At 37.5% G+C, this 21,735-nt stretch overlaps 1 long non-coding RNA gene across 1 annotated transcript; it reads right to left on the bottom strand.

Annotated features, from left to right (window-relative positions):
- Nucleotides 1-6,744: 6,744 nt before the first annotated feature.
- LOC308701815 lies at nucleotides 6,745-10,289 on the bottom strand. Its single transcript, XR_014031518.1, has 4 exons — nucleotides 10,168-10,289; nucleotides 9,846-10,051; nucleotides 7,523-7,563; nucleotides 6,745-7,433 (listed from the first exon to the last, which is right to left on the bottom strand). It is a non-coding gene; the product is annotated as an uncharacterized lncRNA (long non-coding RNA).
- Nucleotides 10,290-21,735: the final 11,446 nt, after the last annotated feature.

The raw sequence follows: 21,735 nt of genomic DNA, 5'->3' as shown, positions 1-21,735 counted from the left end.
CACACACCCACACACACAGAACAACAAATACACGAGACACGAAGAAAACAGTGAATTCATGAACCGTGACACATGATTCCTCAGGAACACCTGTGTATCCTCGCTCATGATTCCTCAGGAACACCTGTGTATCCTCGCTCATGATTCCTCAGGAACACCTGTGTATCCTCGCTCATGATTCTTCAGGAACATCTGTGTATCCTCACTGAAGTACACTGAATCGGTACAATTGGTCCAAGTACAATCGGTTTCTGGGTCACAGGTTGGAGGACGTAGGAACGAGGAAACATCAATTTGAGTATTGAGAAGCACCCTGAATTTTATCTAAATATGTTAGACTTAATTAAATTCAACTTATTTAACTTTTCTAAATTAAACTTATATACCACTCATGTGCTGTTTTTTTTGTTTTTTTTTTCAGAAAAAAACACATTTCTGATGCTTTTATTTTCTGGATAAAAGCATCAGCCAAATGTATAAATGTAAATACAAAACATTAGGTTTTAGTAAAAAGTATAAGATTATAAATATCAAAGCAACTTTGACAGACGCATTATTTCAACAAAACAATTTATTGGGTCTTGATCATCATGAGAACATGCAAATATAATGAAACTATACTCCTTGTTTCCTCTGTTTATACATGAGAATATTGAAATACATTTCAAACAATTCAGTTCCAGCAAATAAAACAATATTTTCAAGATGAAAGTTTACATAATTGTTAAGGCAGCAACATATTGACACTCACTTGTCTTTTAACCAAAAATTTAACTTTTCAAGATCTCATTCTGTTATACAGTAAGAATTCAGTGCATAAGGCAAGAATATAACAGTACAAAACTGTCTTTTACATCAGAAACTGTAAAAACTAAATGTAACTTACAAAGTAGAAAGACCAGGCAAAGTTATTTATAGCACACTTTATACACACTAGTAAAAGCACTTTCCTGTGAATTAACAGGAACCTGTTAAATGATAATAAAGGGTACAACATAAATAGTCATTAAGGAAATAATACGAAACATTTGGTCCTTTAGCAGTTGCAGAATAAAATACTTGGAGGAACATTAAGTTCTGGTAAATATGAGTTGCGAGTCACTTCACTTTTTCTGCACAGATTAATCTGATGGTTTGAGGTGCATCGCTTCGCTTTTGACTTCTTTATCATAATTACAACTTTGTCAATTTTTACTTTCAAAGTAAAAATGTTGTTGTTTGTTTTGTTTGTCATTTTCATTTCAATTTCATTTAAAGGGGGGGTACAATGGTGTTTCATGTATTCAGAGTTGTTTACAGTGTTAAAGAGATGGATTCTCATGCTAAACATGGCCAAAGTTTGAAAAAAATATTTTGGACGAATAATGGAGAATTTCTGTGCCGAAAATCTTACTTCCGGGTTAGTACAAGTTTCGGCTGTTTTTTTCCGATCGTGGATCTAATGACGTAGATCAGAGTGGAACTCCTTATATGAGCATTTCTCTCGGAAAAGCGCGCCCGCGAACACGTCGACCAGAGGAGAGCGAGACCGCGCACATCAACACGTTCAAGAATGTCAAGAAAGTGTGTATTTGGATGTGAGGGAAAGCTTACCGTGTTCAGCTTTCCAAAGAACCCAGGGTGCTTCTCAATTCTTATTTGTGCATCCTCGTTTCCTCTCCTCGCTTCCTTTCCTCGCGTCTCAGCTCCGCCCCCTGTAGGATGCGAGGGAAGGCTGCAAGGAAAAGACGCGAGGACGGAGGAATCGAATGAAAGCTTTTTTTATACATTCGAATCCTTGATCACTCGAGCGTCACTTGACCGCGTCATCAGCAGCGCTCAGAGGATCTGCCCTCATGTTGTTGAAATTTGTTTATTTAAGAAATTCATAATAAATAATAATAAAGAAAGATACCCTGTTGAAATATGTGAGGTGTGTGGTTTATATAAACTGCAAAAGTAAAGTATAAATCAAAATTATTGTGACCGATGTGAAGGGGGAGGAGAATTTATACGTGCGTCACATTTTAGTCGATAAAACTCTTCCGCATAGGATCCACCTGTGTATCCTCGCTCATGACTCCTCTGGAAGCCTACTTACTCTTCGATCCTCGACTCCTCGCGGTGCAATTAGAGAATTGAGATGTCCTTCAAGATGGCAGAGCTCGATCGGTTTCCGGGTCATAGGATGGAGGACGGAGGAGAGAGGAGACGAGGAGGGATATTGAGAAGCACCCCCAGTGTTACAAGAACAGTGGATGCAGTTTGTTTTTCCGGGGCAGCAACGGAGTGTAGGAAGTGCGGTTATGTGTTCTGGCCATTTCAGTGACGAATGTTTTATTAACAAGGCTCAGGTCGACGCTGGATTTGCAAATCGTTTGCTATTAAAACGTGGAGCGGTCCCAGTGATAAAAGACCCCATTCATTTAAGTACAACTGTATCGGATTTCTGTCTTTTGCTGGAAAGCTACCGCTTGACTCTATAACGTTAGCTCCGCCTCCAGGAGCTCGGCTTTTTCCGGAGAGAATCGGAAAGCTGTATTTTTCTTTTATGAATATAATAAAACTAAACACTTTTTGGAGATATTAAGGATGCACTACTACTCTATAGGTACTCAAGACTAACATGAGATTAGGTGAAACTGTGCATGTTATGTACCCTTTAATTTCATTTCATTGTTTGTCAATTGACATTTACATTTTTTTTTAAAGTCATAATTTCAACTTTCTTCTCTTAATTCTGACTTGTTATTGCATAATTGACATTTTGGGCCCTATCTTGCACCCAGCGCAATTGACTTTGTACAGTGACGCATGTATCATTCCTAAGCACGTCGCTAAACTAGGGAATGAACTTGCGCTCCCTGGGCGGTTCAGCGCAAAAAAGGAGGCGTGTTCCAGCGCAAACGTTCCTTCATGCTATTTTGCAGGTTTAGAAAACAGTTGCGCCACTAATCAGGAAAAAATAGTTTAAAGTCAGTGGCGCGTTGCGCATGTTATTCATATGCTATTTTAAGGGTGCATGCTTGGCCATAATCAATGTAGCGTGTGCACAACGAGCATACACTTTGATTCTCTCATCTACACAGAAGCAGCAGTTTTCATTTTTGCAAACCATACATTATTACGATAGATAGATAGATAGATAGATAGATAGATAGATAGATAGACAATTTATTATAAAAGCATACATCTAGCTTACACATTTACACAAATTATCATACGCCTTTTTAACCGAAGTTAATTTGGGTGTGTTTCTCCATCCCCAACGTCCCTGACGAGAGCGTTGCTCTCCTCGGCTGTAAACCGCTCCTCGCGTGCGTCTGGCAAATCCGCCGTTATGATAGGAATCCGCTTTAGAACAAGCGCGTCTGCTCTTAAAGGGAATGTGAGATGACGCTCTGATTGGTTTATTTCACATTACGCCCAAACCACACCTATGAATAATGAAGCTACTTCAGACCAACCCATTTTAGATTTGCGCCTGGCGCAAGAGTCATTTATCCCGCCGGGAAAATAGCAACAGCGCCCAAGACCCGCCCACAAAGTTACTTGCGCTTTGCGCTTTGACACTTGTGTTTCAGATCGTTAAAATAGGGCCCTTTATGTCAATTTCAACTTTTTAATCTCATATTTATGATCTACCAAAACATGCTTGTTTTTTCTTACATGCAAGAAATGTTCCTACATTTTGATCCTATGGTTACAGGTGATCGTCTTTAACTCAACAACATTAACAACATTAAACTCTCTCACTCCTAAAAATAAATGAAAAAAATAATGAAAGACAGTTATATAAGAAATGATGTATTATGATCAGGACAGTAACTTATATTCTGCTGTTGTTTAGACTGGGCAGTGTTACCAACATAAACACTGTTCTGTGAATCTTGTCTGCGTTTCCCAAAAGCATCGTAAGCTTAAATAGATCGTAGAGCCTTTACCACCATTGGTCTCGACAATAAACCTATTTTTTTATCAAATCCTTTACACACTTTTATGATTATTTCTTACTTTTTCTATCTAAAGTTGTGGCAGCAAAAGGGAAACACAAATTCCACTGTTTTTAGCGCTAAATCTCATGCAATTGCTACCCAAGCTTTACAGTTGTGTCATGTACCAAATGCTTTATCATTATTAGCCTATCAGTTATTACTCATTCATGTGTTCAACCTCATGAGCGTCTAAACTCATGTCGTGTCTGTCTGTCCTACGGCTGCTTGAGGATCTTTTTCTCAAGTAAATAACAGCTATAACTATAACTATAACTATAACTGTAACTATAATTACAGTTGCAATGCCAACCCAGAGCCAAGGCGATGATGTTTCCACACTGTCTGGTTCTGTTTCTCCTTGGTTTTCTTGATCAGTCGATATGGTTTCTTTTCCTGCTGCTGATTCTGCAACAAAAAAAGTATAACAGGAATCTTTACTTCACTGTGATAAATATAACAGACCAGTCTATAATTTATATACAGCAATTGAAACATCACTAGTGAACTTCAAATATGGGATCAACTTCTTGCCTTATATAGATTTTAAAGCAAACAACTTTAAAGGTGACATATTATGGCCTTTTTCACAAGATGCAGTATAAATCTTTGGTGTCCCCAGAATGTGTCTGTGTAATTTCAGCTCAAAATACCAACCAGATCATTTATTAGAGCTTGTCAAAGTTGCCTCTTTTTGGGTGTGAGCAAAAACGTGCCTTTTTGTGTGTGTGTGTGTGTGTGTGTGTGTGTGTGTGTGTGTGTGTGTGTGTGTCTGTGTCTTTAAATGCAAATGAGCTGCTGCTCCCCTCCTCCGTTCAGAAGACGATCGATCCTTTACACGAGGTTCGGATACTCCGGCAATAACCCGTGAATAATCTCACTCATCCAAAATCTCATAAATAACCACACAGCAAAATCCCCTGTGCTAAATTAACACTCTCAGTGTTTATATAAGTCCACACTCAGAGTGTTATAAGTAACACTGAAGCAGTGTTAAAGTTAATGAGGTAATTAAGTGATTAATTGAGTGATGATTGAGCATTATTGAAGACACCTGATGTTAACAAGCAGAATCACTGAAACCGAAATTGGTATGTTACCATTATGATGATCAGTGTTTGCTTTAGTTGGGCTCTTGACCCTTAAATCATTAACTTTAGATTTTGTTTGGCTGCTGTAACTGAGTTATAACAGCCAGATGAACAAAGAAAAAAGGTGATGGTGTTGGTTGTGTTTTAATATAATCATTATTTCATAATCATTTAACCTGAATCACTGAACTCATATAGAGCCTAATTTCTGAGTTAGATATACACTGTTAGAAAAATCTGTAGAAATTACAGTATTACTGGCAGCTACTTGCCAGTAATTTACTGTAGATTTAAAATTATGTTATTTACTGGCAACAATTTGTTCAAAATTAAATGAACATTAAACATTAACAAGTCTTTATCTTTACAGAATAAAACTAAAATAACATCCTCATGCAAAGCATTCTGGGAACCAAAATCTGAAGGAAAAAAACAGAAAAAGGTTGATGAAGATTTCTGGTTCCCAGAATGCTTTGCATTAGATTGTTATTTTATAATTTTATTTTTTAAAGACAAAGACTTGTTAATGTTTAATGTTCATTTAACTTTGAACAAACTGTTGCCAGTAAATAACATAAATTTAAATCTACAGTAAGTTACTGGCAAACAGCTGCAAAACTACAGCAAATTTTTTACAGTGTACTTTATTAATTATAGCAACACTGTCCTTTAAAAGCATAATATTTTTAACTTTTACAATGTAATCCAAATAATTTCCTAAAAGTTGTTCACATACAAAAATATATAATATAATATATATATATTTTTAGACACAGACATCAAGAATCAGCCTGTGAATCTCAAAAATGGTCACAATAATAAAGCATGTTGCAGTGCATTCTGGGTACCACCAATCAAAACTCATTCATGGCTCCCATCATACATTGCTGCATGAATAAATAATGAGCTTATGTTCAGAGGTGATCTGTTTGTCACCATTGTTGAGATTCATACGCTAATTATTGATGTCTGTGTGTGCCTGAAAAGAACACTTTTTAAGATTTTTTTTTCGTAATTGATTTGATCATTTGGATTTCCTTGAAAAGGCTAAAAATGGCATGCTTGACAAGGACAGTGCTGCTATAATCCATAAGGTAAACTTAACTCAGAAATGATGCTCTCAATGAGTTCAGTGATTCAGGCCAACTAATGATTGTATTAAAACACAACCAACACCATCAGATCACATTTGCTCTTTGTTCATCTGGCTGTTATAACGGAATTACAGCAGCCAAACAAAATCTAAAGTTAAAAATGTAAGGGTCAAGAGTCCAACTATACTAAACACCGATCACCCTGATCAACTTTTAAAATTAAATTTCTCCTTCAGTGATTCTGCTTGTTAACATCAGATATCTTCAATAATGCTCAATCATCACTCAATTAATCACTTAATTATCTCATTAACTTTAACACTGCTTCAGTGTTACTTATAACACTCTGAGTGTGGACTCATATTAACACTGAGCAGTGTTAATTTAACACTGGGGATTATGCTGCAGTTGCGGAGTGCAGCCTTACGGAGAGACTCAGGATGAGGTTAAACTTTTAGACTGACTGGACGTTTCTTAATGGTTAGTGGATACATCATGTAGCCTATGTAGTTGTTGTGTTACATTGATTCATCTCATCGTATACATCATGTTTAACTTTTACACAAGTTGACACAGTCTGAGGTCTTTATAAAACAGCTGTGATTTATTTTTTTTTTTTTTGGTCAAATAGTGCTCGTCTGTGCAGCCAACGACAGAACAGTGCATGTTTTGCTCGAAGTTTTGCCATTGTATTGCGTTAGAACTGGTTACACTGTTGAAAACCAAATGGCGGCGCAGTGGGTGGAAATGTGCAGATTAAGGGGCGGGAATATTATAATAAGATCCTCTTCCTACGTCAGGCTGACCAAAACAAAGTTTCTGGGTTGTCACTTTTATGTTTTCTGGGTTGGTAAATGCACCGGGGACCCAAATATAGCACTTAAAAACAGATTTCATGATATGTCCCCTTTAATTAAATTAAAAACTTCATGCCCTAATGCACTTGTTTCACACACCCATAATGATCAGCTTTACAGTAGGATGTTCAGATGTGTGTGTGATGAAGCAGGTGTATTCTCCAGCATCCGCAGACATAAGTTTGTGGAGTTTGATGGAGAAGTTTCCTCTCTTATACTCCTCTGGAAAAGTTTCAGTTCTGTTTTTATACTCTGGATCCTGTTTCAGACTGCTGTCATTCACTATTATATCACACACAATCTTGCTGCTGCCATTGTGTCTCCAAAACACATCTTCAAGTTTAAGATCATGTTTAGTGGAAGAACACGGCAGGAGAACAGATCCACCAATAACAGCCTCTACTGTTTCCTGCAGAGACACTGAAACAACAGAAACTTTAATTGTAAATGTTCTTTAAAAGTCAGTAGCATTAATTTATATTTCAAATGTATTTTTTTTAAGTGCTTACCTTTGTTTATCAGCACCGCAAACACACAGATGAAGCCACAACTGCAGAAACAGAAAAAGTTTAACTTCTGTGGTTTAACTTGAATAGCAAACACTAAAGTCATGAGTTTGATTCCCACATAACACACATAATAAAGATAAGATGATAAGATAGTATAGGGTTCCCCTCCCATACTTAGTTTTATTACTGATCACTGATGTCACTAAATTCATCTCTAAATATGTTACAAACTGGCAGTAAATGTTCTTAAGGGGGCAACTTTATTATCCTATTGGTAAAACCTTGAATTCACTAGAAATAAAACTACTATCAAATAAAATTACCCATGTATGTACCAAAAAAAAGTGCTAATGCTAACTGCTCTTAATCAAAATAATAGTTACAGCAGATAAACTATGCATACAAACTTTATAATCATTGATTAACCAATTCATGTTTAATGTTTTAACAACAGATTTCCTTTTTAATTCTAGTTCAAATAAAGCCAAACAACCAAAACACAGCAGGCCAAACACGAACACGAGCAACAAGCTAACGCTACACGCCTTCACTGCTGAGAAGAACACGTGTGTGCAAACAGCGTTTCATTCTGCATTCAGCAAACATACCTGATCATCATGGCGCCTAATATAATCAATATATATATATTTAATTTGACTATATTGCATAAAAAATACTTTTTCAATTAGGATTAAATTCTACTTTTTTGAACAGAGAGTGTTGTAGCTCTACAGCTTCCGTACACCAAAGCTTTACGTATGACATCAGACGTAAGTGACGCCAACAGAATCACGTGAATGATCAGCAGACACGCGCAGATATTCGTTCATCTTAAATTTACTTCGGTAGGCTATAATCAAGACTCCTGAACTACAGCTGAATTTTCGCCATTATTAATATCATAATGTTTCTGATCATAGTAATTTAATCTCTAATCATCTGTCTGTCATATATGCACTTTAATCATCAATAAAATATATGACAAAAGCTTTTTATTTGATCTTTATCGTTTATTTTATTTTAAAAAGCATTTTTATTAGTTAGATTAGACTGTAAAAAATAACTCGTTAAATTTACTGTAAAAAATGGCAGCTGTGCTTAACAGAAGTTCACCGTAAAAAATACAGTGCCAATGTTCCAGTTTAACAGTATGCCAACCTTATATTTCATTAAGTTATACATTGTTAATATACCTACTTTAACTTTCAAAATTTGCCTTTACTTTAAAATGTGCAATTATAAAACAGGTAGCAAAAAGAAATGGCCTATTAATAAAACATGATTAATAGGCTACTCATATAGATGGTGCACAGTTCAAATACACAGACAAAACACCACCAGCGTAACACAAAACACTAAAATAATGCAATAAACATTAACTAAATTACATCAAAAATCACACAAAACACAGCAATGTATATTACTGATAACAATCATTTATGATGTAATGACTTGAATGTCCTTTTACTGTTTTACTGCCTAAATGATCTGGTAATTCATATAGTTTTTACTTGCCAAAACCTGGCAAAATGTATTTTACAGTAAAATTACATATAATTTGATGTTTAAAAACATTTACGTTTTTTTTTTTAGTTTTTTTTTTTTTTTAACCATGTATAGTAAATCAATTAACATGTTTTAACTTTAATTTACCAAATATTGTGTACAAAATATTGGGCTAGTTTCACTGAAAAATCATCAAGTTTGTATAATAATAAAAATTAGCGGTCTTTTCAGCAGGATGCTATAAAAGTCCTGGGGTGCGTTTCCCATACAACTACATAATTTGCTTCTTCACTACCGATCGTTGGAGAAAGATAGGCATCTGAGGACTATTTCTCATTTTTCTCAGTTATTTTGCTTTATTTCCAGACTCAATATTTGGCTCGTTCTTAGTAGAGCACGTTCACACATGCGCAGTCTTCAAAAACTGTGCTTTAAATCTCTTGACAAACTAAAAGACGTAAATGACATTTGTATGTATTCTTAATAAATAACATGGGTTGTACTGAATGTCAGCTTGCTTATTTTGCTCAAGATAAGGATTTATTTAGTCCACATGTCATGCAAACTAGAAACTATGCCTCTAACAACAGGTTGAGAGTTGTCGTTCGAACCACACAACTTTGCAATGCTGTTTACGAATGTTTGTTAGAACTATGGTTTCGGGAAACACCAACTCGTTGACTGCTGATAACGACGGAACTTGCGAACATAGTTGTCTAACAATGCTTTTGGGAAACGCACCCCTGATGTCTGATGTGACGTTTGATCCAGTAAGTGAAATGAACAGCAGTAAATGAGTAAATGTTCTCAGACTTACATTAATATGAGACTGAAGCTTCATTCTTAAACTCCTCTGAGAAAACACTGTGTTCTGGATCCTGATCCTCAAGTGAAACATTTCTCTGAATGATGTCTCATATATTCCTGCTGTCACTGAGTCTTTAATATACTGTCATGTCTTGACTTTAACACTGTAAGAGCAGGACAAAATTGCAGAACTTCCAGTGACATCCTCATTCTGACCTACAGAGAAAAAAAGAAAGAGAGAGAATTGAAATTATCAAGGAAATACAGTCTGGCTTTTAAAAATGGTTTTCAAAAATGAATTAACATATTAATCTTCGACAAAAATAAATTACCTGTTTCCTTTTTCATATCTGATCTCAGTCCAGAAAGATCTTCCTCACAGTTTCTATCTCTTGTTTTCATCCTGACAGACTGAACAATCTCTGAGAGACTGAGGCTGAAATTCTCTGATGAACTGATGGGAGGAGGAAGAGAAAGAGTCTAATGGGAGGAGAAAGAGACTGATAGGAGGAGGAACTAGAGTACACATATAGTTGTTTATTGATCTTACTAAAGAGAGAGAAAGTAAAAGCTCACAGTAGTAGGGTAGGAAGTGGGTGGGGGGGGGGGGGGGGGTTCACCTGCACCCGAAAGGTATAATTTTTTGTAATCCTTAAGGTGTCTAGAAAAGGAATTTTGATGTTCCCCACACAAATTATTGTCCTATATGTAATTTTTTGTATCATCTTTTGTGTCCGTGCTTGATTTTCGGCTGTGAAAAATGAAAAATTTTAATCTACATAGAATATGAATAATACATCCTACAGACACAATCCACCCCATTTTCTCTTCATATTTGCAAGAGGAATTGATAGATATGAGGATTGTCATGATTAGATGATGTATGGTGCATTAAAACTCAAATAAACGCACATTTTTAAAAAAAAATCTGACACTGGATCACTGGAACTCCTCCCCTATGGACCCTATTGATATATGTTTTCTAACTTTTGTATTTTTATAGTCTTTATGATGTCTAATAAGCAAATGTTGATGATACCTACTTGAAATATTGTCACATATTGGTCCAAATGAACATATCCCATAATAAGGAGTTACTATTCAAACAGTTATATTGGTATTATATTTATTGAAACAAAACAGAAAACCACTCATATAGTCAAATGTGTGTATATATAGGGTATAACAAATCCCCATTAGAATAAACTGAAATAGAAAAAAGTGATTCTAATCAAAGGTCAAAAGGTCAAGGGCAATGATGTCTATTCATCATACAGCAGGTCTTCATAATCAATCTCTTGCTCCTCGTCTTCTTCACCATCTCCATCCATCTCCTCGACTGTTTCCTCTAGCAAGTCAGTGAGTAAAGTGGGGAGGATAGGTCCACAAGACCACACTGGTTCCAAGGTACCCTCTTCAGTCTTTTCCCAGCCTTGGCCAGGATCATGGGGCTTGGGACACCAGAATATCGGTGTGGCTGCTCTCTTGTAGTTGGCCAGACGGTGGTCGACACGGTTGATGTGTGGGACCAGGTTGTCTCTGCAGGGCGGGAGCCGGGACAAATCCACCTTGAATCTGGTGGTAATCGTCTCTGTTATGTCCGCTCAGGATGAATTAATCTGTGTTTGATTGGTAATGCCTCGCTGCATGTTTAGGTTGCAGCTGTTTTGGTCTGAAATGTTTGGTTCCGGTTTGTCCGAAAAGTAAAGAGAGTTGCATGCATAAATCTCTCGTCCAGCGTCCTTTTTTATACACAACAATTGGCGACGAGGATGGCTGAATTTTCTCTTCCTCCTCCACCTCCTTTCCTCGCACTTCCTGGTGAGCCTACAATACCGTGGAATCGCTGGCATCAGTCTTTTGAAACATACCTACAATCTACGGGACTAGCCGACGTGAGTGCAGTTCGGAAAACAGCATTGCTGAGGCACTGTTTAGGAGTCGAGGGACAACGGGTACTGGAGACGTTAACTGGCAACGGGACCAACACAGACTATGCAGGGACAGTGAAACTTTTAAAAGACCAGTTTGCTGCCCCACAGAGTGCTTTATTGAGACGGTTTATGTTTAGACAACGACACCAACTACCAGGGGAGTCCGTCCATCAGTACGTCTCCAATCTAAAAGGTTTAGCCAGCCATTGTAAATTCGGCGCATTGACAGACGAGATGATACACGATCAACTGACTGAGCACACTACACAGGCTAAAATCAGGGAGACGTTGCTACTCGAATCAGATGACACTAGCTAAGGCTGTTGCCATTGCATTCCTAATTGAAAGTGCAGCGCAATGTGCAGCTAAATTAACACAGACAGAATCATCATTAAGCCAAGCAGTATGCATAAGAGCACAGTCACATGACCAGCAACAGCAGCAGCCATCTAGCTCTGGTTTGGATGTACCAGACACAGCCCCAGACCCAGTCATGCATCTCACAAGACAACAAGGGCCGCGTCAAAGGCAGTTTTCCTGCGGTAACTGTGGATCAAACACACATGCCACCAGAGCCCGGCATTGTCCAGCTAATGACCAAACATGCCGTAACTGTGGCAGGAAAAATCACTTTGCAAAAATGTGCCGCTCTGCCCCCTCCAGGTCGGATGCACACACTCCCCGTGGTTCACCCACCATAATTCGCCATGTAACATCGGGGCCCATGCAATTCAAGTCATGTACAGTGAATATAAACACAGTGTGTATTCCCCTGCTGCTAGATACAGGTGCAAGTGTCTCCCTCCTGAATGCCAGTACATACCATAAGTTCTTTCATTCCTTTCCACTGTCCACGCCCACTGCTGTCCTACATGGGTATGGTAACTCAAAAATTGACTTGTTGGGGTCCATCACAGTGACTGTTAGCTATGGCACTAGGGTCTTGCCCTCCTTTGTCTTCAATGTGGCCCGACGAGGGGTGAATTTAATGGGGCTGGATCTGTTCATGACATTGGGATTTTCACTCATTGACACAGGGAGGGCTGCCATTATGACTGTCGCTGCCGGACCGCATCAGAAGTGGTCATCACTGTGTAGCAGATTGGGAATTTCCCTTTGTTTCTCCCCCTGGTGGAGAACTGAATTATCTGCCCAGTAAATTTAGTGGTGTCAGGTAACCGTCTGGTGACTAATTACCATGATTGCACTCTAAATAAAAATGCAGCATTCAAATGGCTGGGGATGTTACTTTTTGCATCCTGGTTGCCTGTTCCTAGTGGAGTCGTGTGGTTCGGGGCATTTAGTCTGCTCATTGCGTGATCAGGTATGTGAATGAGCGGAATATGGAATGTGATTTTAGAATATTAGTGTGTAATTTTAAAGTTTGTGTCCTGCAGTCACTACACAATTTGAGTGCAGCGAGAACCTGTACAGTCGTGTTAGAATCATTGAAAACGCAGTGAGTATGATCTCTTTTCTGGTGGATCGTTTCATGTTTATAAAAAAAAGTAAATTTCACTGCTGTGTGCATGCAGGTTGGAAGGAACGTGCATAACAGGCTTGCTTCCAGCTCTGAGCGGTGTAAGCTTATCTTTAATGGCAAGACGCACGGCCCTGGATTACGCTGCTGTTTTGTTTCTATTTTGAATGTTTTATTTTCATTAATGTTTTTGTTTTGTGGTATTTTTCTTTTATTAGTAATTGTTATAATCTGTATGATTTTATTTTCTTTCTTTGTTTATATAATTTGTAATTAATGTAATTTGTAATGTTGAACTACTATTCATATTCATCAGAATGTTATTCATATACTATTCATATTTACTAGGGATGTCCCGATCAGGGTTTTTTTTTCCCCTCGAGTCTGAGTCATTTGATTTTGAGTATCTACCGATACCGAGTCCCGATCCGATACTTCTATAATACATAAAAAAAGAATAAAGAAGAGCGAAAAACAGATCCAGGATGTTCCTTATTTTTTTTAATTAATTCACCTTATTTTAACATTCAACAACTCTTACAAACAGAGCAACTTCTGTGAGGTAGCTTGAAGAAGCATTTATGTAATAAATAACATAAATTCTTCACTTTTGCAGGGCTTGAATTTCGGTGCGGGGATTGTGCATAATTTAAACCATTCCCGCAAGGTTAGCTTTTATAGTGCAAGAAATTCCCGCACAAATATATTTGCTTCATCTCAGAGCAAATGATTAAAAAAAAAATCACAGATGCGAGAAAAAATGTGTCAAACTGTCTTTTATTTTCGAATTTAATTCTCTATCTTCCGCTGAGCCCTGGCTGTAGACAGATCAGTTTCACGCTGTCAATGCAGTGGTCTGCGTTGCGCTGATCTTATTCACACTATCGAGTGTAGGTGCAGCATTCTATCATTTTGAGTCATAATGAGCTGTTTGTGAAGAAATTATCCGCTTCCAAATTATGTCATTTTAATCTGAAACATTAAGAAACTGAAACATTAAAAACCATTTTGCTCTTTATGGTGTGCGAGTGATAGAGCGTGGCAGCAATGAACCAACTGATCAGCTTGGAGCGTAACAACATTGAATGCTCGGCCGAACAGCTGATCATAGCTGTACAGGGCGCCTTATTATTTTTCATCTCCATAAATATATCTAGTAGTAAAGCTAATGCAAGGGCTAGAAATCTATTAATCTTTTGCTGATACTTCCTTGTCGTCATGGAGAGCGCAGTTCATGGTTGCATAGCAATGACACACGCCAAAGAGAGCAAACGCTTGTGGAAAGGAGACAGCGGCGTGCCCGCGCTTTCACTTGTTTTTCACTTGGTTTTACACATCATAAGTCTCTCAAAGTCAAAAGGGTCTAACTCTGTGCCACCGCATAACTATAGTGTTCAAAAAATGAGAATATATATATATATATATATATATATATATATATATATATATATATATATATATATATATATCCATATATATATCCGAGTCCTGATCGGGAGGTAACGTCCGATTCCGATCGAGTCTGAAACCACGTGATCGGGCCCGATTTCCGATCACGTGATCGGATCTGGACATCCCTAATATTTACTGAATACTATTACTATATATATAATAGCATACAATACTATTTGAACTATCCTCCTACGTATGGTCGCATTGTAAACAGTGGGGCGGTACTTCTGCCGGCGCCTGCGTGACCTTTCAACATGATGACGTAGTTCCCTGTCCGTTTGTTGATCAGCTCAATCCGAGGCTGGGAAAAAACTGAAGAGGGTACCCTGGAACCAGTGTGGTCTTGTGGACCTATCCTCCCCACTTTACTCACTGACTTGCTAGAGGAAACAGTCGAGGAGATGGATGGAGATGGTGAAGAAGACGAGGAGCAAGAGATTGATTATGAAGACCTGCTGTATGATGAATAGACATCATTGCCCTTGACCTTTTGACCTTTGATTAGAATCACTTTTTTCTATTTCAGTTTATTCTAATGAGGATTTGTTATACCCTATATATACACACATTTGACTATATGAGTGGTTTTCTGTTTTGTTTCAATAAATATAATACCAATATAACCGTTTGAATAGTAACTCCTTATTATGGGATATGTTCATTTGGACCAACATGTGACAATATTTCAAGTAGGTATCATCAACATTTGCTTATTAGACATCATAAAGACTATAAAAATGAAAAAGTTAGAAAACATATATCAATAGGGTCCATAGGGGAGGAGTTCCAGTGATCCAGTGTCAGATTTTTAAAAATTGCGTTTATTTGAGTTTTAATGCACCATACATACATCTATGGAGCTAGAAGAGTCTCAATAAAGATAAATGCACAAACTGCATTCACATCTGCACACACAGGATACACAAATGCACACACATGATTCATAAATACACACACAGGATACACAAATGCGCACAAAATTCACAAATGCACACACAGAATTTAAAAAGCACAGAAGATTCACAAATGCATACAAAATTCAGAAATGCACACAAAATTCATAAATACACACACAATTCAGAAATGAAAACAAAATTTACAAATGCACACAAGATTCACAAATGCTCAGGACAAGATTCACAAATGTATTTCTGATGCACACACAAATATATCTTGATTTACAAACTGCTTGCGGTCTGTGAACTTCACTGCATTTGTGTGTGAATTTTGAGACTCCCCTGACTTGGCTCGACACACAAATGCCTTTTTTTAAACAGGGAATGACCTGTGACCAATCAGATACCTCCCTTGTTTTAGCCAATCACAAGAACGCACCCCACGTGGGGGATTGTTTACTTGTAAGCCAATCACATGAATTGTGGGCGAGCGCTAGAGCGAGGTGGGTGGAGTTCTGCCAGTTGGTTTAGACCGGCTTCTTAGGCGGTGGGCCAAGTCCGTCTATCTCGTTTAGTTTTTGATTTGACAGTTACTCAGCAGCTGTGTGGCTCATTTTTGTCTGTATGAATAATTCACAAAAAGATTAATGATTGTTTCCAACGCCAATTGTTGCACATTAAAGTATAAAAATAGATTTCATTTCGCTAGCTGATCACAAACGTTGGCCGGAGTGAGATCCAATCAACGCTTGTGTTGTTACCTTGTTGAATAGATTTGGCCAATCACGTTATTCGTTGAACCGACGTCGCGTCAGTTTTGAGTCTAGTACAGTCTACAACCCAACGTGAAGAGACCGGTGTGTCTCGGCAAGACAACGTCAAGGTAAGATTTGTTTTACAATGATTATACACCCCTATATCTTAATGCTTTTCATATAAGTTGTATTTAAGACTGCAAGCTATAGTTCGCCGTGAATATATGCGTTGTTGTCAGTGATGCGCGGGTCAATGTATAAACAAACCGCACCCGACCGACGTTTTCAACTAACCCGCCCGCAACTCGGACCGCAAAAAAACAAAATAGAAAATATTGTACCCGACCCGCTTCCTGACCCGCATTTTTTTTAAAGTAGCTATAATGCTCATCGTAGCTATTAATATAACTTAATATTCTAATTTTGTCAAGAATTATAAAAAAGCTCATAGTCTAAATGTTTAGTTTTAAAAACAATTTTAAAAAGCTGGCTATGTCTATTTTAATGTTTCTGCGCAAGTTCAGCAGACAGTGAGGTTCGGGTTTGTTCCGATCAGAGCTCGTGAGCGGAGAGCGCATTTCTGAATATTCCGCTCCGCTCATGGTCGCTCGCCCAAGATGGCCTGCTGTTTCGAAAATATATGGAATAAGGGCTACCTCCGAATATTTTTTTTTTCTTGTCGACTAGTTGTTCATTTAAGCCATTCGTGGACAAATCGCCCCTTTATATTAAATTAATTACTTAAAGGCTAGCCTACAGGAATACGCGTAATGACCGCACGCATAAAGCTTGCCACAAAGAACCGGTTGAAGTAATGATTATGAATGTGTCTAAATTAGCAAGGAGACATTTAATTGTTTAGTAATAAACTGGTGTTTTCTGTGTCGCTGCAAAGATGAAGTTGACAATGCGGAGATTGCGGACTCGCCATGAACGCCAGAGAGAAATGCACATTTCATATGGATTAGCCTACATAATCAGAGTATAGCCTATTTATTTTGGTTTGAATATTTTCGTTGATTGATTGATAAAACATTGATCAAAATTAAGATACAATTTATACAAAACGAAAAATCTTTTAAAAAGAGTTTTCTATAAAACAAAACTTAATGAAGTCGTCAAAATCATGTTTTACCAAAAACAGCGCCGTTGCTATGAGGGCGCCAGCGCCTCTGCCTCTCAGCGCCTCTGCCTCGCGAGTGGATGATAGCCCTGAAGACGCCTAGCAATGATATACCTTTAGTGGTAGTATACCTTTAGTTAAGTTATCGCAGCGCGCTAAGAGACAATGTTATCGGAAAATGCAGCCCAGGTAAATGCATAGTGGAGATTCCAAAGCGCTCTTCTTTGGTCAGAACCATGGAGAGCGATCGCGGATTTACTTTTACAATACAACACAATATTTAAAGAGCATCAAGCTATTACAATCTATATTATGTATACGCACAGATAATATAACAGTAGGCTATATTAGTCAATATTTTTTTATTAGGTTATTGGATAACGTTTTTTTTATTTTATTTTTATGTAATTTTTTTTAATTTAAGGCCCACCAATTGGTCTGGCTTATCCAAAACTGGAATCCTGGCGCCGTGCCTGGTTGGTCGTGCCAGTTTTGTGGTTATCAAATGTGTAAATAGCATTGTAAGAAATAGCCTACACATGACAAAGCCAGCACTTTGGTCATCATCTTTCATTATTTCGGCAAATGTCTCCCACACTTTGCTCTTTCTATTAGTGTATTTGCGGAGCTTCCACTCCCCAGTCTTCACCTTTTCTCTTGCCGCCTCCATCTCTACCTGCAGACTGAGCTCGTGCGTCATCTTCGCGCCAGTTATTCAGCCAATAAAGTGTAAATTAAATTTAAAATGTATTCATAGAAAATTGTCTAGAACTATATCAATTACAAAGGTTTAATTGGCATCTTTATTTCAAACGACCCGACCGACCGCGACCCGAATATCATTAAAAATATTTTTGGATGACTCGTAACCGCAGGCACCCGCTCATTTCGGATCAACCCGCGCATCACTGGTTGTTGTTGATGAGAACAGTAACGTTAGCCACGAAAGAATGTTGGTAAGTGGAGCAGTAAAGCTAGGTCTAACGGTATGCTGCTTAGGCTAATCCAAAATAATCATTCGGTACATACACAATAAACTAAGCAAAGAGTTTTCAAATATGGGATTATTACGGGAAAAATTTTAAACGGGAAGACAGCAGGAAATAAGTCTGACTAAGGGAGAATCACGGGGTAAACGGGAGGGTATGTCGAGGTTGGTTACAGCAAGCTACCTAGGCTACAAGTAAGCTAGACTAATTATCAGCTAAAAAGAGTGCAAACCAAAATAAAGAATGATTTCAAATCAACTTTATAGTGGTAGTCATGGAGTTATTTAAGCCAGTTATGGTTGATTGTCACAGTTTATACAATGACACAATTCTGTGCATGGTAGCTTACATCTGTCAGTGGTTGGGCTTCACCTACACAACAGAACAGGTATAAGATGGAATATGGTGGAAAAATATTTTAGTTGAAGATGGCTGTTTTTGAGCTATTTAACAAAATTATTTGTGGTCAGAACTGCAGTAGTCTTAATACAAATGTCAAGATGAAAAATGTGATTGAATATTATCTAGTAATGTGCGCTTTCTGTGTTTATTTATCTGAATATAATTCAGTTGTTTATCTAACACAGACAGGACAACATCATATACTCCACACCCAAATGACTACAGAGGTGATCGTTGACAATCATCACATCAACAGCGCCATGATGGAGCAGGTCAAGATCACAGAGTTGCTTAGTATCCACATCACAGATGACCCATCTTGATCTATCGACACCACCAACAGAACCTGGCCAAGAAAGTCCAAAAACCTCTGCACTTCCTCCCACAGTTGAGGAAGGCTCATCTCCCAAAAATCCATCCTCTTAACTTTCTATAGGGGAATCATAGAGAGCCTCTTCCTTCCACCCCCACCCTCCAGTAACCTAAGGGCAGCTGATTGACTCTTGCACAAATACACTGGTAGTTTACACTATGATGCTGCTACATTGTTTTATTTTTAAATTTGCAATGAACATTTGACCCCACTTACACTGCCTTTGCTACTTGTCATGTCATCCACTTACACAATAATACTATATTAATTAGGGATAAGGCACGATTTTCAAATATTCGATTAGCTGATTTTATTATAGAATAGGATGTGCGGGATGATTGTCTTTAAAAAATCCCCATGTTTTAGTTGTGGTTATAAGTTGCAATCCTAAATTCACATAAAATTTTTATACATTTAATAAATATATTCTTAATATTTGTTGTTTTTGTTTGTGTTTATGCGTATATATATCAATATTAATTTTGAGACTTGAAATGTAAACTCTCAAGGGTTGGATTTCTAAATATATGTTGGTTATGTGTCTATTCAGAATGACTTCTGAGCAACAACCTTTTTTTGGGGGGTATGTCATGTATGCATCCTTTGCATATCATTATTCATTCACGTGAAAACATGTTTAACAGTAGGCTACCAGACATTAGGAAAATATGACATACGGATGTGCCGTTACAGTCAAGTCAAGTTTATTTATATAGCGCTTTTCACATAGATTGTATCAAAGCAGCTTCACAGTATTAAATTAAAATAATACATCAATGTTTGTTTCTAGTGGAAAACGTCCACGTTTGGTTATGCTGATCAATAGTATTGTTGATTAATTAAATTAAATATCCCCAACTGAGCAAGCCATAGGCAACAGTCCATTGCATTAATAAAAATAATTTGTGTGTAGGCTACATTGAACAGACTTTGCCCAACTTGTCTGGGAAAGGAGTTACAGGGCTTTTTACATTTGAGGCTAAACGGATAAAACACCTAATTTTTACCTCAGTATTACTGAACTACATTACTAAAATTACATTTTTTAAGATTAAAGCAAAATTAAAATTTCAAGAACGCAGCTTCCTGGTCACTGACAAAGATTACTTTGCCTCCGCCGTAGAATCTGTGTTCATTATTTACATTGGTTGTCAAGGAAACGGGATTAGTACTCCTGCTTACTTGCCGGTTTAAAAAAGTAAGAGTTTGTAAGGACATTTTGCGTCAAATGTGCAAACAACAAAGTTGGAAACAATGTCTGCAGTACTTATACGATTTTATTACATGGCCTCAGCAAAAAAAAAAAAAAAAACGTACACAGCTCAGAGGTAAGTATTAAATTCGTAATTTCGAGGTCCGGCCCACCGCCTCAACCATAGACTGTAAAAAATGGTCTAAACCAACTGGCAGAACTCCACCCACCTCGCTCTAGCGCTGCGCCCACACTTCATGTGATTGGCTTACAAGTAAACAATCTCCCACGTGGGGTGCGTTCTTGTGATTGGCTAAAACAAGGGAGGTATCTGATTGGTCACAGGTCATTCCCTGTTTAAAAAAAGGCATTTGTGTGTCGAGCCAAGTCAGGGGAGTCTCAAAATTCACACACAAATGCAGTGAAGTTCACAGACCGCAAGCAGTTTGTAAATCAAGATATATTTGTGTGTGCATCAGAAATACATTTCTGAATCTTGTCCTGAGCATTTGTGAATCTTGTGTGCATTTGTAAATTTTGTTTTCATTTCTGAATTGTGTGTGTATTTATGAATTTTGTGTGCATTTCTGAATTTTGTATGCATTTGTGAATCTTCTGTGCTTTTTAAATTCTGTGTGTGCATTTGTGAATTTTGTGCGCATTTGTGTATCCTGTGTGTGTATTTATGAATCATGTGTGTGCATTTGTGTATCCTGTGTGTGCATATGTGAATGCAGTTTGTGCATTTATCTTTATTGAGACTCTTCTAGCTCCATATACATCATCTAATCATGACAATCCTCATCAATTCCTCATGCAAAGATGAAGAGAAAATGGGGTGGATTGTGTCTGAAAATTTTTCATTTTTCAGAGCCGAAAATCAAGCACGGACACAAAAGATGATAAAAAAAAAATCACATATGGGACAATAATTTCTGTGGGGAACATCAAAATTCCTTCTCTAGACACCTTAAGGATTACAAAAAACTAGGTTAAAAAAATATACATTTCGGGTGCAGGTGAACCTTTACATTGCTTTACATTGCCATACATTTTACACACAATTAAAAAATAATAACAATGAGACAGAAAAGGCACAAAAGTTCACAATGATTTGTTTTGTTATGTAAATGTTCTTCAGTGTTGATGTTATTGTCCTCTTTTGTCAGGCCACCAGGTTTGCATTTCTCTTCTTTTGAAATATGCTTCTGTATTGTATGTATTAGCATTTGGTTTTGTTTGTTTCATAGCATATTGTTTTGTATATTTTTTTAGTATGTGGATAAAAAGCTTTTGATGCCTAT

Source organism: Scardinius erythrophthalmus, assembly GCF_964197995.2.
Source record: "Scardinius erythrophthalmus genome assembly, chromosome: 14".
Lineage (NCBI taxonomy): Eukaryota > Metazoa > Chordata > Actinopteri > Cypriniformes > Leuciscidae > Scardinius > Scardinius erythrophthalmus.
The sequence above is the reverse complement of the archived record's forward strand: the minus strand, read 5'-3'. Positions and strand labels throughout refer to the sequence as shown.